Here is a 17,400-nt window from a genome sequence, read left to right as displayed (position 1 = left end):
TTATCCGGTCTGTTTCCTTCAGGTTCCGGCGGTGTCTCAGGCGCAGGGGTCCTGCTGCTCCTGGGCCCTCCCCTACAGGAACCCAGAGGCCTTATACAGTTGCCTCTTGGGCCAGGGATGTGGGCAGGGGTGGGCAGTGTTGGTGGTCTCCTCCGCTCTGCAGCCTCAGGAGTGCCCACCTGATCAGGCGGTGAGGTCTCTCTCCCACGGGGTTTGGGAGCAGAGAGCTGCTGCGGGCCGGGATCCGCGGGTGTGGGACTTCCGGTAAACACAGGAAGTGCCCGGTCGTAGAGGAATTTTGCCTCTGTGTGTCCTGAGTTCACCAGGCAGGTTTCTTGCAGGGGAAAAGTTGGTCCTACCTGCGGTTCCAAGACTCAAGTTTGCTCGTGGGGTACTGCCTAAGTCCTCTCCGCTGTGGCAGCAACCGGGAAGATCTGTGCCGCTCTTTTGGGAGCCTCCGTGCACCAGGGTTCCAGATGGCGTTTGGTGTTTTCCTCTGGCGTCTGGATGTGCACAGAGTGCAGTCTCTTCTGGTTTCCCAGGCGTGTCCGCCTCTCTGAAGGTTTAGCTCTCCCTCCCACGGGATTTGGGTGCAGAGAACTGTTTATCCAGTCTGTTTCCTTCAGGTTCCGGCGGTGTCTCCTACTTTTTTCTTTTGTATCTCTAATTTCATGAAACAAGAAACGGAAAATAACTAGCCCATAAAGGAATGTGGACTTCTGCACAGACAGAAAAATCAAAGCCATACTTGATTCCCCTGCCTCTGTTTACAGTTTTCTAACATGTGGAAACCATTGACAAACATCAATATTCACAGCCAACTTTTCTTTGTTCTACCCTAGAAACTTTCAAGGCATTGTATTGTGCTAAATTCTACAAACACCTAAAGTTTCAGTCTCAGCGTCCATTTTTCAGTAAAGCAACATGTTTGTAACTCTCAAGAAGGTTACTGTGAATGTGAAGCTAATTAAAGCACTTAGCATTTTTCTAACATGGGCCAATCATCTAAAAAATTAGCTAGCAGCTAACTTTTCTTTGTTCTATCTAGAACCTTTCCAAGTGTTGTTGTCTGCTAAATTTTTATCCTGCTTTTAGTTTGCTCCTTGACTCAAGCCTTAGAATGAAACAAACGTGACAATAGTGTGTACGTCTGTATGTGTGTCTCTGTGTGTGCCTGTGTATGTGTGTCTGTGTGTATACCTGTATATCTGTTTGTCTGTATCTGCGTCTGTTTGTTTGTGTGGATTTATGAGGACACAGAAAAGTATCCAGAGATGTGAAGAAAGTGGGGAGAGGAAGTGGAATTTTTGTGGATGACATATCAGAAACACTAAGGGTTACTCTTAAATCCAAAGAAGTAACTTATTATTAAAGAAGTTCGTATGCTGTATATGAATGCTTACATAGATATTTACAGCTTAGTTCAAGGTCAGGATAGATCATCGATCAGATCTATCTATATCTAGATACATAATGACAAGTAGGAGAGGTTTATGTCTTTAGTGCATATTACTTTCAGTTTCAAGACCTGATATGTACAAACCTCTAGCTACCTTTTAAAGAATTTCTCATGTTTTCCCTCAGCTATCAAGCCGTTTACTTAACAATTTAAAAATTCCTTTGTTGGTAACAAAGCTGTGAGTTAGACATGATAGTTAAATCAGTGTTTTAACCAAAGGATCCCGAAGTTTCAATGTGAGAACTGTCTCCTATGGTAGTTAATTCTTTACCAGATTGTGTAAGAGAAGCAATGCTGTGCAGTCTTGTACCCTTTATTTAACCAGACACTTTTCTTTCCAAAATGGTCTGACAATTTTAGCTGTCACATTTCTGTAAAGTCAACTCATATAAGGCTTCAAATCACTACCACCATAGACAGAAACGTGATTACAGAACTATGCCTTACATTTCTACTCTACTCCAATGTGTCTTCTTTCTTAGCTCCAAATCAAGAAACTGTCTGTGTCCTCATTTGTGGTGAAAGTCTTGGCAGTGCTGCCTCAGGTGTACCTGACTGGACCTTGTCCTGCTAGGAAAACTCTAAACAAAAAGAGTAGCCATTTCTCATTATGGGGTAAAACACACTGATTGTGTTCCCAAGTGTTAATTTTCACTAATATTGAGAGTGTCAAATCTGGACCAACCAAATGGAGACTGGTTAGCTCGAGAATATTTGCTCCTTACGTACATCTCAATAAACCAGCCCTCTCAGCTCACCTCTAACCCAGAAAGTTTTATGCCTTTTAATAAAAGATGCATGAAATCGAAAACAGTTCCCCTTCTAAATATACAAGCATACATTCTTGCTATTTTTCAGAACATTGGATAATAGTCTCAAATAAAAGGAATGGGAGTGTGTTGTGAGCTAAAAATAAAGAACTCAGAATAAGCAATTATTGAAGCTGTTCTCTTTCTGGCCAGAAACAGCTGCAGGGTTAGAGGCTGTGCTAAGTCGTTCAAAAGCTCTGAAATGTACTAAATCATCACAAGCAAGTCTTCATTGAAAACAAGTCACTTTGAGTTGCCAGAGGGGTATAGGCCCAGTATACTGTGCTCATTTGTATTCATAAAACCAAGACTTTATTGAAAAGGTCAACACTGTTTAAAAATGATGTTTATGAGTGGATCCAACATATCTATAGCACATATTATTAATAAGCATGAGACAGCTTTAAGTAGATGTTGAAAATCTTTACCATATTATAGGCGTTTGGACTTTTACAATGTTATGAGAAAATAATTACGTTCCAATACAAAAAAATAAAAACCTTTTTTATGGATTAAAACTCATCTAGAAACACTTCATAAGACATCACCTTGATGAAGCAGTGATATTTAAGAATATCTATAATAACTCCAGATAGTCTGGAAGTTATGTCAGGTAAATTAGTGCATGTGTATCTTAAACTATGTTCTTCTGAGGAATTATAAAATGTCGATCGGGAGTGTATTACAATATTTAATCCCTAAACACAAAAGATCATAAGAAATAGTGGAAACTGGTAAGAAAAATGACACCATTAAGGTTGCTGTGGTTCCACAGCTTTTTCCCAAGTCATGGGGGAACTGGGATGAAATAAAATCCAGCTGCTACCCCCCATCTGCAAGCCTGAGCAAGAGATAGAAAGATAATGATTCTGATTTCCTGGGCAAGGGTAAACCACAAATCAAGGCTGTGAGATTAAACACAGATGAGCATGGTGCCCACGGTATCGCTTCCTTAAAGAGGAAACTGCTGTGATATTACATCATTTAAACGTTGAGGTTCAATATATTTCCCCGTGCCAAGATAAGAAGGATCAAAAGAATAATGTAGCTATTGTGAAGCAGACGAGCATCGTGATCTTTATGTATTAGTATTTGGAGAAGCTTATTTTTGTACCTGTATTGTTTTAAATTGGATTCGTCAAAGAATAAAATGAAAATTCTTGGCTAATCATTTGGTCCCCACTATCTTTCATCCCTTGCTTCCTTTTAACAGTATTTTATTAATTATTTGAGAATGTAATATAATAAATATGTTTGTCTTAGGGACTTATTGCTGTGAAGAGACACAAGACCAAGGCAATTCTTAAAAAGAAAACATTTAATTGAGGCTGGCCTACCGTTTCAGAGGTCAGGCAGGTTAGTGCATGTGTATCTTAAACTATGCTCTAAGAAAGTATAAAATATCTATTGGGAGTGTATTATATTATCATCATTGTGAGAAGCTTGGCAGCATCCAGGCAGACTTGGTGCTGGAGAAGGAGCAGAAAATTCTACACCATAATTCACAAGCAAAAGAAAAAGACTAGTCACACTGAGTATAGCTTGGGCATATATAACCTCAAATCCTGCCTCCACAGCGACACACTTCCTCCAACAAGGCCATACCTTCTTTAACAAGGCTATACATCCTAATAGTGCCACTGCCTATGGGCCCAGCATTCAAACACAAGAGTCTAATGGTAGTAGTCTCATTTAAACCACCACAATAATTTTAAGATATTTACCCTCCTTCTCAACTACTCCTTTTCAACCAACTTGCTAATTTCTTTTTCTTTCATTATTGAGTCCAGTTAGTGTTTCCCAAGTAGTCTTGGCACTAAGACCTACCTAGATATGTGGTCTATGTACCAAGATTCCCATTATTAAATTGATTCTTTCTCCCAAACTCTATCAAGTGACAATAGCTTATCAGCTAGTGCTGGGATTTCACACCAACCTTCCCTTACCCTATGATTGAGCTCTAGCTGGAGCTTTCATAGCCATTATCCATGCTTTCATAAATGGTTTAAATTTGTAAGTGCAACTGTGTATTATGTCCGGAAAACACTCTTCTTAATGTTTTCCACCAACTCTGTCCATTTCCATCTTTATATACCTTCTGCTAAAACAAACTTTCAGACTCGGGGAGAGAGATATGATTTGTTTGTCTGATTTAAGGCTGGACACCTTAGAGCTTTTATTCTCTGTATGTTGGTCAGTTGAGGGTTTGTATCTTAATTGGCAACTACTGCAAGGATAATGTTATGTGATGAGGTTAATAGTGGCTCATATGAATGGGAAGAGCAATAAGTCATTAGGTATCATTTTGACACTATGTTTGTTTGGCAAAATAATAGTGTTTGCTTCTCCTTAGGGTCTATGACATATTTAGTCATAGGTTCTTGACTTACTTGGTAGTGTCAGATATGAGTCCCATCTCATAGAATAAGCCTTAGATTTAATTAGAAAGCAATTGTTTACCATTTGTGTCACTACTCCAACTGTGGGCATACCTTGTCAAGCTAGCCATCGTTACGACTTTTAAGGTTCACAGTTGGGCAAGATTGGTGATTGATTTTTCCCTCTGGTTGCTTTCACAATGCTGTCTAGAATCATTAAATGTAGCCAGTGGGATGAAGCTTCCAAGTAAGTAACAGCTGTTTCTCTTTGTTCAATGACATGAGTATGTGATGTCTCATCAATAAGGTCTTATTGTCAAGTTTTAAAAGTAAGCATCTCCCATACATATATAGCCACCCAATTAGACAAGATGGATGAAGCAAAGAAGTGCAGACCGACAGGAGCCGGATGTAGATCTCTCCTGAGAGACACAGCCAGAATACAGCAAATACAGAGGCGAATGCCAGCAGCAAACCACTGAACTGAGAATAGGACCCCATTGAAGGAATCAGAGAAAGAACTGGAAGAGCTTGAAGGGGCTCGAGACCCCAAAAGTACAACAATGCCAAGCAACCAGAGCTTCCAGGGACTAAGCCACTACCTAAAGACTATACATGGACTGACCCTGGACTCTGACCTCATAGGTAGCAATGAATATCCTAGTAAGAGCACCAGTGGAAGGGGAAGCCCTGGGTCCTGCTAAGACTGAACCCCCAGTGAACTAGTCTATGGGGGGAGGGCGGCAATGGGGGGAGGGTTGGGAGGGGAACACCCATAAGGAAGGGGAGGGGGAGGGGGATGTTTGCCCGGAAACCGGGAAAGGGAATAACACTTGAAATGTATATAAGAAATACTCAAGTTAATAAAAAAAAAAAATTTAAAAAAAAAGTAAGCATCTCTCATAGTGTGCAATTTAACTATTTAAATTATTTATTTTCTTTTGATTTAATGTGGTAGATCATGTGTATCAGGAAATTCATTCATTTTTTAGAAGATTTTTCCAGCTTAGTGGAGTACACACTTTCAAAACATGTCGTTATGAATCTTTGAACTTCCTCAGAGTTTGTTGTAATGTTTTAATGTTCGTTGCTAGTTGAATTAATTTGTGGCTTTTCTGTTTTTATTTGGCTAATTTGGCTAAAGGTTTGCCAATCTTGTTAATCCATTCAGAGAACCAACTTTTGTTTCAATGGTTCTTTGTATTGTTGTTGGTTTTCATGTTCATTGTGTAAATTTAAATCCTGACTTTGGTAATGTGTTTGTCTGCTTTTTGGGGGTGTTGTTTTGAATAGTATTTGTTGTTTTGCTAAGGCCTGAGGTACACATTAAGTTATTAATGTGTAATACCTACAGTTTGATGCTTTTAGCTTAGGCACTTAGAGCTATATATTTTCTTTTCAGGACTCACTTTCCTGTGTTTCATAACTTGTGGTAAACTCATGTTTTCATTTGTATTCAATTCTAAGGATTTAAAATTTTTTGTGCATTTCCCCCTTGACCCAATTTTTATTCCACAGTATCTTAGTATGTTTACTTCTTTGTGTTTGTATATTTTCTGGCATTTTTGTTGTTGATATCTGTCTTTATTATTTTTGTCAGGTAGTATCATAAAATTAATTCAGTTTCCCTTTCTGAGACTTTCTTCATATTCTAAATGTGTCCAATTTTAAGAACGTACCTGGGACTGCTGAAAAAGTGTATTTTTTAGTGTTTGTGTAGGATGTCCTAGAAATGTCTGTTAGACCCATTTGATGTATTATGTTCTTTAACTCCAAAGTTTTTCTACTTAGTTTTTGTCTAAATGACCTGTCCACTTGTCAGAGTGGATCATAGAAGTTTCTCACATTCACTGTGTTGGATCAGTCTGTGTTGCTAGAACACATAGTGTTTATTTTATGAAACTGGGAGCACCTGTGTTTGCTAAATAAATGTTCAAATTTGTAACATTCTTTCAGGAGACATTTCCTTTAATGAGTCAGAAATGGTTTTTCCTACTTTTTGATAACATTTCTTTTCATTTCTATTTTGTACAATATTAGAGTAAGTAGTTATTCCTGCCAGGTTCTCTGTTGGCTTGAAATACACTTTCTCTCTTTTCACCTTACAGTGATGTCTATCACTGATGGTGTGCATGTTTCTTGGGGGCATCAAAGAGGTGAATTCTGTTTTATAATCTCATCTATTCTTTTATGTATTCTTGTGGAATTGAGACTGTTAATAGTAAGAATACTATTGGATAATTTGTATTAATTCCTGTTAATTTTTTTATTGTGGTGTTGTGTTCTTAGAACTTTTTGGGTTAACTCTTCTGGTATTAAATATTCCTTGTATCTTTTTGTGCGTATTTAGCCTTCTTTTCAGACTGAAGTGTGAAAGTTTATAGTGTTTTCTATAAACTTTGACTTTTATATTTCTGGTCAGACTCTACTTTATATAGGTGCCAGGTGGAGCGATGGTGACCAATAGTCAGGTAGAAGAAAATTGGGTTGAGGTCTCCTTGCTTCTTAATCTGCTCTATGGGCCTTTACACTATGCTGTCAGAAACTATTAGGGTTCATTTTTGCCTCTTTGCTTTTGCTCATGTTAATTCTGCTTAGAATTGCTGCGGTAAATATTAAACAAGGAACTCCATCTCACACTATTGCTGGAACCGGCAGGCCACATGGCATCTGCAGGGATTTTTCATCTCAGTCAGGTAGACATAGCAGACTCTCTGACCCAGAGCTCTCAAAATATCTCCATCCTACTAAGTTCCCAATTTCCATCCCATGCTACCAACGGCTACTCTCTGGGCCCTCTGCAACTTCGCCACCATGGTTAGCCTCAGTCAACAGCCATCCATCCATCTAGTTCCCATGGCAGGTCACTGCCATGCCAGTTCCACACAGAGACTGCCTATCTCAAGGCTCTCTTCCATCGGACTCTGCTCACATTCTAAGCAACCGGTAAAATCAAAACTCTTGAAGCTTGTAAGTTATCAATTAGATTTATATCAGTAAATTCTCACTGCACAAAACATCCACACAATAAACTCAGTGCCAATTAATACTGGTATAAATTGACCATTGAGATAAGACAAGTTGTCCTGTAATTACCCATCCCTTATAAGATTTCCATAACTACCTGGGACTATTTAAAGGCACGGGGGCAGGTCATTCCTCTCATCCTTCATCTTCATTTCTCCCCCTTTTTTCTCTCTGATCTCTCAAAAACTCTGTTCCCAGCTTTTTATCTCACTGCCCAATCACAGGCCTTGCCTTATCTTGTGCCAGCTCTCACCTGCATATAGACACCAAACCACATTTCAACTTTTCTGCCTAATTAAAAAAAATAATTTTCTATCAAATGTAAGCTGAGCACAAGTATTACCATTCTGTAATTTATAAAGTATAAGATATACCTAACACCTAGTCCATCATTTTTGTCAATTAAATAAAACACTCTGTTATCTATCTTAAGAAAGGCTGAAAATCCATATGTTATGTCTTGGATAGCTTGTATACCATCTGTCCAATTGAATATGTTTTCTCAATGTTAAATAGCCTGGGTAGGTTATGATACTATAATTAGTCTTCAACCCCAACAGAAATCTGAGAATGACCAATACTATCTGAAAATATAGAAAGCCTAACATGGCTTCCAGAACTGAGACAAGTTGTAGAGACAACTGCCTACCTATACAATCCCCTGTTAGCAGCACATAGGAGCATCAATCTTCAGTCTTCTGGCCCAGGATCCTTATAACACAAAATTCTGAAGGACTGATTATTCTGACTTGGCAGAGATTACCAGTCAACTATTCTGTATAGTGTATCCTTTTCTGTACAGTATTTTGTTTGTAGATGAAGTAGGTAATTTCTGCCTAGTGGCTACCTAACCACCATGTAATACCTCAATTTCTTCTTTGAATCACTTCTTTGAAGAGGAGCTGCTAGGAGCAGGCACGTCTCAACAACAAAAGAATAAATAACATATTTATTTATATTTGGATTTCTGACAATTTTGAAAACCATCTATCTATGTAAATTAATCTGGACTATTGTTCCTTAACTACTATTAGCTATTTCTAATAAATTATGTTGAAAACACCCTAACAGTAAACTCAGAGCCATGAATTTGCTCTCTGCTTGATCATCTCACATAAGTTTATCGGAGCAGTTATAGGATTGGGCCTAAGCCTTGTATTCTTACATGTGTTGTATCAGCATGATGTCTATATGAGAGTAACAAAATCAATCCCAATTTTATATCAGTAAGAAATTCATACTAATTAAAACCTTAAATGTGTATCAAATAAATTGTGTACCAATGTAAAAGATTATAATTTCAACTTAGTAACAAATATAAGGATTTATATCAAATGAGATTATGGCTGTACAATCAATTTTGGTTATTTTCTTCCTGTTAATTTATGACCATTTCTAAATTCCCCAGAAAGACAATGTTAGAATAACCACCTTCAGCCCCAAAGTCCAGGACATTGGGACAACGACTCTTCATAACCTCTTCAGGCTGAATATGGGCATTGAGATATTTTGAAGGTGAGCGGTAGGGAAAATGAGGAAATTGGATAGGCCTAAAGAAGGCCACACCAATAGTTATTATAGTCTCTGATATCTGTCCTGACTGGATCCGGCTGAAAGTCCCTGAGATCAGGAGTTCAAGCAGGTCAGTTCAGATGTCTGATCATGAGACTCACCAAAGCAGTATATTCTGTTATATATAAATCTCAAAACAAAATTGTAGTATCATCAAGGTATCGATGATACCTTGATATCTTATCTAGCTACTGATAGTCTGTGTCGAGTGTACAGACTGGTTAGGATGAAATTATGTTCTTTTTTTTTCTTTATTCTCTTGAATCTAGTTCTTCCAGGAACACCCTCTATCAAATCTGATCCACATAGCTCTGGAAGGTGCCCAGCGTCTAATCACCCTTTTTAAAAGTGCAAAGAAAAAAACCTCTTTCCCAAATCAATATATCCTTTAGTCAGCAACCAGAAAAGTTTATATCTTGTATTTTCTCCCAGAGAAATAATATCACAAAACTCAAAATCATACCCATTTTGAAAATTATAACAATCCAAAAACAAATGAAGTAAACTAAAACACTGTATGAGCCTAATTTTAGGCCTTTTAAAATTTGTCATGACAGGATAAAAACCCAAAATTCCTGTGGAGCCCATGTTCAGAGAATATGATCTATTCTGTGGACTTTACTATATGATCTTTAAAGTAAACTTCCACTAATACCTGCCTTTAGGGAGTAGGCAGCTTTTATCTACTATGTCCTGTGCTTGGAGCATAGCATTTTTCCCTGTACTAGTTGTGAACGGTGGGCAGAATTTCTCATGTGACTCGGGAAAAATCTGTATTCTCTCCTTCTTACTATAAAAACAATTTAAACATACTTCTATTAATACCTGTTAGTAAGAATCAGGCAGCTTATCAAACCAGGCTTTTAATTCAAAATTCCTGTGGAGCCCGTGTTATAAAGAATATGAGTGTCCTGTAAGACTTATTAGAGCATTATATATTTATATGATCTATCTGTTAAGCTCTCTACCTGGAGCCTCAGACCTCTACTCACTAGCACTATCGTCTGTTATGCACTCAGTCTGGTGCTGCAGCCTTCAATTTTTTCTATCTTAGTTCCAAATTGTGGGCAAAATTCCCCATGTGATTTGGACAAAGTCTGTATATAAATCTATTATAAAAGCAGATAAACCAGTCTTTGAATTAAACCACACTCCTATCACAACAGGGGACCTCAGAGCCCTCTGTTTCTTTGTTTCAAGGTTCCTGAGTTGGAGTCTACATGACTCATCTCTGTGCCATCCCTCTCTCACTTAGAAAATAAAACTCTAACGCTTAGGCTGATAATTTTAAACTTTTAGTGGGTCTTTGCCTAACACTTTGGGTGCCACCTGTAGCAGTAAATATTAAATATAAAAACTCCATCTCATGCTAACGACAGCACTGGCAGGACACATGGCGCCAGCAGTCTCATTCAGCCAGCCAGACTTCACAGACTCTCTGGCCCAGAGCTCTCAAAACCTGACTCTCTAAGTTGCCAATTTCCATCCCACACTGACACCAGCTACAGTGATCTTGCTGCCATGGCTAGCTCCATGTAGTGGCTCCCTATCTCTCAGTTCTCTGCTCACATTCTCTGCATCTGTCCCCTGTGGCTACAGTCACAATTCCCAGTATCCCGACAAAATCAAAGGTTTTTAATTTATCAATTAGATTTATATCAGTAAATTCTCACTTCACAAAACGTCCACACAATAAACTCAGAGCCAGTTAATACTGATGTAAACTGCACACCTAGATATGACAAATTGTCCTGGAATTATTCATGCCTTATAAGATTTCCATAGCTACCCGTGGCTATTTAAAGCCACACGGGGGTGGGTTAGCCTTCTCCTCCATCTTTACTGTCCTTTCTTCCCTTATCTCTCCAGCTTTTCTCAAAAACTGTACCCGCCTTAGTTTTTCACTGCCCAATCACAGGCCTTGTCTTATCTTGTGCCTGACTTCATCTGCAAATAGACATCAATCCACATAGAATACTAATGAATCTTTGTTTATTTTACCTCATTTTGTTTGCTTATCTTTGAAACAAGATCTCACGCAGCATAGACTTGCTCTCAACTCCAAACCTAATCGAGACTTTCCTTGATCTCTTGATCTTCCAACTTCGACCATTTAAGTGTTAGGGTTGTAGATATGCTCAACCACATTGGCTCTCACCAATTCCTCCAAATATTTTTGAAGTTACAGTTTAAGTTCTTCCTCCTTAATAAAGTTTAAACATTTGATGGCAGATGTGGTTATCTGCACAAGACTATGCTAATCAAAATTTTACCGTAGAAAAGTGTCAGCCTCGGCACTGCAGCGACGTGTCTGACTCAACACATGTCCGCTTTAGGAATCACAACAGGATCTGAAGTATGACTATGGATCTCAGGAACTACGCCGAAGCCACACAGTGAAGTAGGGACTGCCTTCATTTATACCCAGCAGCTCCATGTAGCCATGGCTGACAACTTCCTGGAATACATGTGCCGCCTGGACATTGACTCTGCGCCCATCACGACCTGCAACACTGGCATCATTTGTACCATTGGCCCTGCTTACGGATCTGTGGAGATGCTGAAGGAGATGATTAAGTCTGAGAAGAATGTGGCTCGGCTGAATTTCTCTCATGGAACCTCTGAATACCATGCAGAGACCATCAAGAATGTCCGTGCAGCCACAGAAAGCTTTGCATCTGATCTCATGCTCTACGGTCCCGTTTTGGTGGGTCTGGACACAAAGGAACCTGAGATCCGGACTGGACTCATCAAGGGCAGCGGCACTGCATAGGTGGAGCTGAAGGAGGGAGCCACTCCGAAGATTACCCTGGACAACGCCTACATGGAGAAGTGTGACGAGAACATCCTGTGGCTGGACTATAAGAACATCTGCAAGGTGGTGGAGGTGGGCAGCAAGATCTACGTGGACAATGGGCTCATCTCACTGCAGGTGAAGCAGAAAGGTGCTGACTACCTGGTGACAGAGGTGGAGAATGGTGGCTCCTTGGGCAGCAAGAAGAGCATGAACCTGCCTGCCTGGTGCTGCTGTGGACCTCCCTGCCTAGCCAGAAAAGGACATTCAGGACCTGAAGTTTGGAGTGGAGCAGGATATGGACATGGCACTTGCGTCTTTCATCCGCAAGGCAGCCAATGTGCATGAGGTTAGGAAGGTCCTGGGAGAGAAGGGCAAGGACATTAAGGTCATCAGCAAAATCATGAAGAACCATGAAGGTGTCTGCAGGTTTGATGAGGTTTTGGAGGCCAGTGATGGTATCATGGTATCTTGTGGTGACCTGGGCATTGAGATTCCTGCAGAGAAGGTCTTCCTGGCTCAGAAGACGATGATCACACAATGCAACCGAGCTGGGAAGCGGATCATCTGTACCACACAGATGCTGGAGAACATAATCAAGAAGCCACACTCCACCCGTGCTGAAGACTGTGATGTGGCCAATGCAGTCCTAGATGGAGCAGGCTACATCGTGCTGCCTGGACAAACAGCCAAAGAGGACTATCCTCTGGAGGCTGTTTTCATGCAGCATCTGATTGCCTGAGAGGCAGACATTGCCATCTACCATTTGCAGCTATTCGAGGAACTCTGCCTCCTGGTGCCTATTACCAGTGACCCCACAGAAGCTGCTGCTGTGGGTGCCGTGGAGAGGCCTCCGTCAAGTGCCGCAGTGGGACTATTATCTTGCTCACTAAGTCTGGCAGGAGTGCTCACCAAGTGGCCCGGTACCACCCTCAGACTTCTATCGTTGCTGTGATGCGCAATCTCTTGACGGCTCGCCAGGCCCACTTGTACATCTTCCCTGTGCTGTGTAAGGATGCCGTATAGGATGCCTGGGTTGAGGATGTTGACCTTCGTGTAAACTTGGCCATGAATGTTGGCAAAGCCTGAGGCTTCTTCAAGAAGGGAGATGTGGTCATTGTGCTGACTGGGTGGCACCCTGGCTCTGGCTTCACCAACACCATGCGTATGTGTAGTACCTGTCTGTACTTTGACGACCCTTTGGAGCTCCTCTTCTATGCCCTGTCCCTTCCCCTCCGCTATCCTATCATTAGGCCAGCAACGCTTGTAGTACTCTCTGGGCCATAGTGTGGTGCTGGTAGGCTGGGACAACAGGGAAAATTAATGCCTCTGAAACATGCAATAGAGTCCAGCTATTTTTCATGGCCCTATTTGAGCCAGGGGTGAAGGAGGAATGCAGGATTGGAGACCCTCTGACTTTATCACAGAAGGGCAGCCTCATCTCTGTGTTCTTTGCTCCTATAGAAAGTATTCCAGAGAATTCCTAGTCCTGGTCTGGAATCAGGAGACAACAGGAGCAGGAGCTGAGGGCCTAGGGGCTCAGGGTTCCAGTGTAGATGACTTTTGGCCCTGGCCTGTCTTTCCTAACAGCTTTGGCCTCTCTCCTCCTCCTTGTGCACTCCACTGCTGTCACTGCAGACACTCAAATTTCTACCTTGTATTCTGCAGTATCTCCAGGCCTGTTGCTATAGTGTCCACAGGCACTATAAACAATAAACAGCAATAAACAGCTGTCAATGAGCATCAGCTGAAGAAAAAAAGAAAGGTAGGAAGGAAGGAAGGAAGGAAGGAAGGAAGGAAGGAAGGAAGGAAGGAAAGTGACAGCCTCAAGGCATCTCAATTCTTCTGACGATTCATAACATAATTAATGTGCGATTTTTAAAAATTGTCTAGCCCCAAGCCCATGCCTACTGGGTCCCCCAGCAATCCCAGCAGCCCCAAGGTCGGCCCTGTCCCCTCTGTGGTCCATCTTCCTATCCACATTTTTATCTGCAATCTCAGAGGTCTCCAGCTATTACGGACCACCAAGTGAGACTCCTACCCCAATTCACTACCTGCCAAACCCTCTGAACAAAACCAGTAACCATGAGTTCTGTCCTGACCCCTCTGCCAGCCATTTCTTGGGATACAGCTCCGCCTGCATCCCTTTAGGCCTGCTGCCTCCCTGGAATAACTGGTGATACCCGCAAGTACCAAGGCATTGCTCTCTGGATCCTCCAGCAAGCCCAGTATCCATAAGGTCTGCCCTGTAACCTCTGTACTCCCTTTTCCAGTCTATACTTCTACCTGTAATCCCAGAGACCTACAACCCCCCCATGATTACCAGCTCTGTCTGCATCCCTGGAAGCCTGCTGCCACCAAGGACAACTAGCTCTACCTGTAATCTTATCAGGCATGTTTCCATCATGGACTACCAGATGGGCCAATTCTAGGGTCAATCAGTCCTATGCTAAGGTCTTATGCTAAAGGCAAGCATAAGAATACATCAACAAAAGCTAGTGCAATATGGTGCAATCAGAACCCAACTATCCTACTATAGAAAGCCTGAATAACTTAACACACCTGAATTGCAAGAACACACTTGAAATTTAATTTTATGAAGATGATAGAGACATTTAAAGACGAGACAAATAAATCTCTTAAAGAAATACAGGAAAATACAACCAAACAGGTGAAGGAAATGAGTTAATACAAAGAAATACTTGAAAATAGAATTAACATGTAAAGGAAATGTATAGAACTGTTCAAGTCCTGAAAATGGAAATAGAAGCAATAAAGAGAACACAACACAGGCAATCCTAGAGATAGAAAATCTAAAAAAAAAAAAAAAAAAAGAACAGGAATGACAGACACAAGCATCACCAACAGAACACAAGCAACATAAGAGAGAATATCAAGCATAGAAGTAATTGATGCATCAGTCAAAGAAAACGCTAAATCTAAAATGTTTCTAGCACTAGATATCCATATCTATAAAAAGACCAAACTTAAGAATAATAGGAATAGAAGAAAGAGTAGACTCCCAACTCTAAAGCCCAGAAAATATCCTCAACAAAATCATAGCAGAAAAATTTCCTAACCTGAACAGACATGCCTATAAATATGCAGGAAACTTACAGAACACTAGATACAGTGAACCAAAAAAGAAAACCCTCCTCACACAGCAAAAACATTAAATGTACAGAAAAAGAAAGAATTTTAAAAGTTGTAAGGATAACGGCCAAGAAACAAACCTATTACAAATGTACCAGATTTCTCAATAGAGACTTTAAAAGCCACAAAGGTCTGGGCAGATTCTTTACAGTCTCTAAGATATTACAGATGCCAGTCCAGATTATTATACCCAGAAAACCTTTACCATGGATGGAGAAAGCAAGGTATTTCATGACAAAACCAACGTTAAACAAAACCATTCCATGAATCCAGCCCTACAGAGAATACTAGAAAGAGAACAAGACAAACTAGGTAACAATACCTAAGAAAACACAAGAAATGAATAACTCCACGCCAGCAAAACAGAGAGGAACAACACACACACACACACACACACACACACACACACAGAGAGAGAGAGAGAGAGAGAGAGAGAGAGAGAGAGGCACATGCAGAGAGAGAGAGAGAGAGAGAGAGAGAGAGAGAGAGAGAGAGAGAGAGTCATCACCAGCATCAAAATAACAGAAATTCATTAATGTCTTTTGACATTAATGGACTCAATTTCCCAATAAAAATACACAGGCTGAGTGAGTGCATAAACAGGATCCATCATTCTGCTGTATACAAGAAACACACCTCTACAACAAAAATAAACACTACCTTGGGATGAAAACTGAAAAAAAGTTTTCTAGGAAATTGAACTCAAGAAACAAGTTAGAATAGCCATTCTAATAGCTAATTAAATAGACTTTCCACAAAAAGTAATCAGAAGAGATCCAGAAGGACACGCTATACTCATCAAAGAAAAAACTCACCAAGATGCCATCTCAATTCTGAATGTCTATGCTCCAAATACATGGTACGCATATTCATGAAAGAAACATTAGCAAAACTAATATCACACATTGAACCCCACACATTAAGAGTGACTTAATACCCAACTCTCACTAATGGACAGGTCATTGAGAAAGAAAATAAACAGAGAAATAATGAAACTAACTGATGTTATGAAACAAATGGACCTAGCAGACTATTTTACCCAAAGCAATGTAGATAGATAGATAGATAGATAGATAGATAGATATAGATATAGATATAGATATAGATATAGATATAGATATAGATATAGATATAGATATAGATATAGATATAGACATAGATATAGATATATTCTTCTCAGCACTTCGTGATCCTTCTTCAAAACTAACCATGTTGTTGGTCACAAAGAAAGCCTCAACAAATACAAGAAAATTGAAGAAATTGTTTCCTATCAGATCACCATGGATTAAAACTGGACTTCAATAATAACAGAAATAACAGAAAGCTTACAAATTCACGAAAATTGTACAACTCTCTTTTCAGTGATCACTGGGTCAGGGAAAAAATAAAGAAATAAATTGAAGACATTCTAGAACTCAATGAAAATGAAGGTACAACATGCCCAAACTTATAAGACACAATAAAAGCAATGATAAGAGAAACGTTCATATTACTAAGTGACTTCAAAAAGAAAACGGAGAGTTTTCCTACTAGCAATTAAAAAGTATGCTTGAAAGCTATAGCACAAAAGAATCGAAAACACTCGAGAGGAACAGTAAATAATCAAAGTCAGAGCTGAAATCAATTAATTAGAAAAAAAGAGAACAATACAAAGAATCAAGGAAAGGAAACAAAAGCTGGTGTGTTGAGAAAATTAACAAGACAAATGCTGAGCCAATCTAACTAAAAGGCAGAGAAACAGGACCTAAATTAACAAAATCAGAAATGAGAAGGGAGACATAACAACAGACACCCAGGAGATTCAAAGACTCATTGGGTCTTACTTCAAAAGCCTGTATTCCCCAAAACTGGAAAATATAAATGAAATAGATTATTTTCTAGACAGATAGCACATACCGAATTTAAATCCAGATTAAACAAACTATTAAAATTGTCCTATAACCCCTAAGGGAATAGAAGCCATAATTAAAAGTCTGCCAACAATAACAGCAACAACAACAAAAAGCCCAGAAACATATAGTTCTACAGAATAATTCTCCCAGACCTTCAAAGATGAGCTAATATCAATACACCTTAAATCATCTTATTATAGGACTTTTTTTATTATTTGTGGGTTTTTTATTCTATGAGGCCACAGTCATCCTGATACCTAAACCACACAAGACTCAACAAAGAGAGTTTTAGAACGATTTTCCAATTTTCCATTGA

General features: G+C 39.7%; 1 pseudogene; it reads left to right on the top strand.

Moving 5' to 3' along the window:
- Window positions 1-2,874: 2,874 nt before the first annotated feature.
- Window positions 2,875-13,326, top strand: Pkm-ps19 (pyruvate kinase M1/2, pseudogene 19; annotated as a pseudogene).
- Window positions 13,327-17,400: the final 4,074 nt, after the last annotated feature.

The sequence above is a fragment of the Rattus norvegicus genome, chromosome 4 (assembly GCF_021556685.1).
Source record: "Rattus norvegicus strain SHRSP/BbbUtx chromosome 4, alternate assembly SHRSP_T2T, whole genome shotgun sequence".
Lineage (NCBI taxonomy): Eukaryota > Metazoa > Chordata > Mammalia > Rodentia > Muridae > Rattus > Rattus norvegicus.
This window is presented reverse-complemented; position numbering and strand designations above follow the sequence as displayed.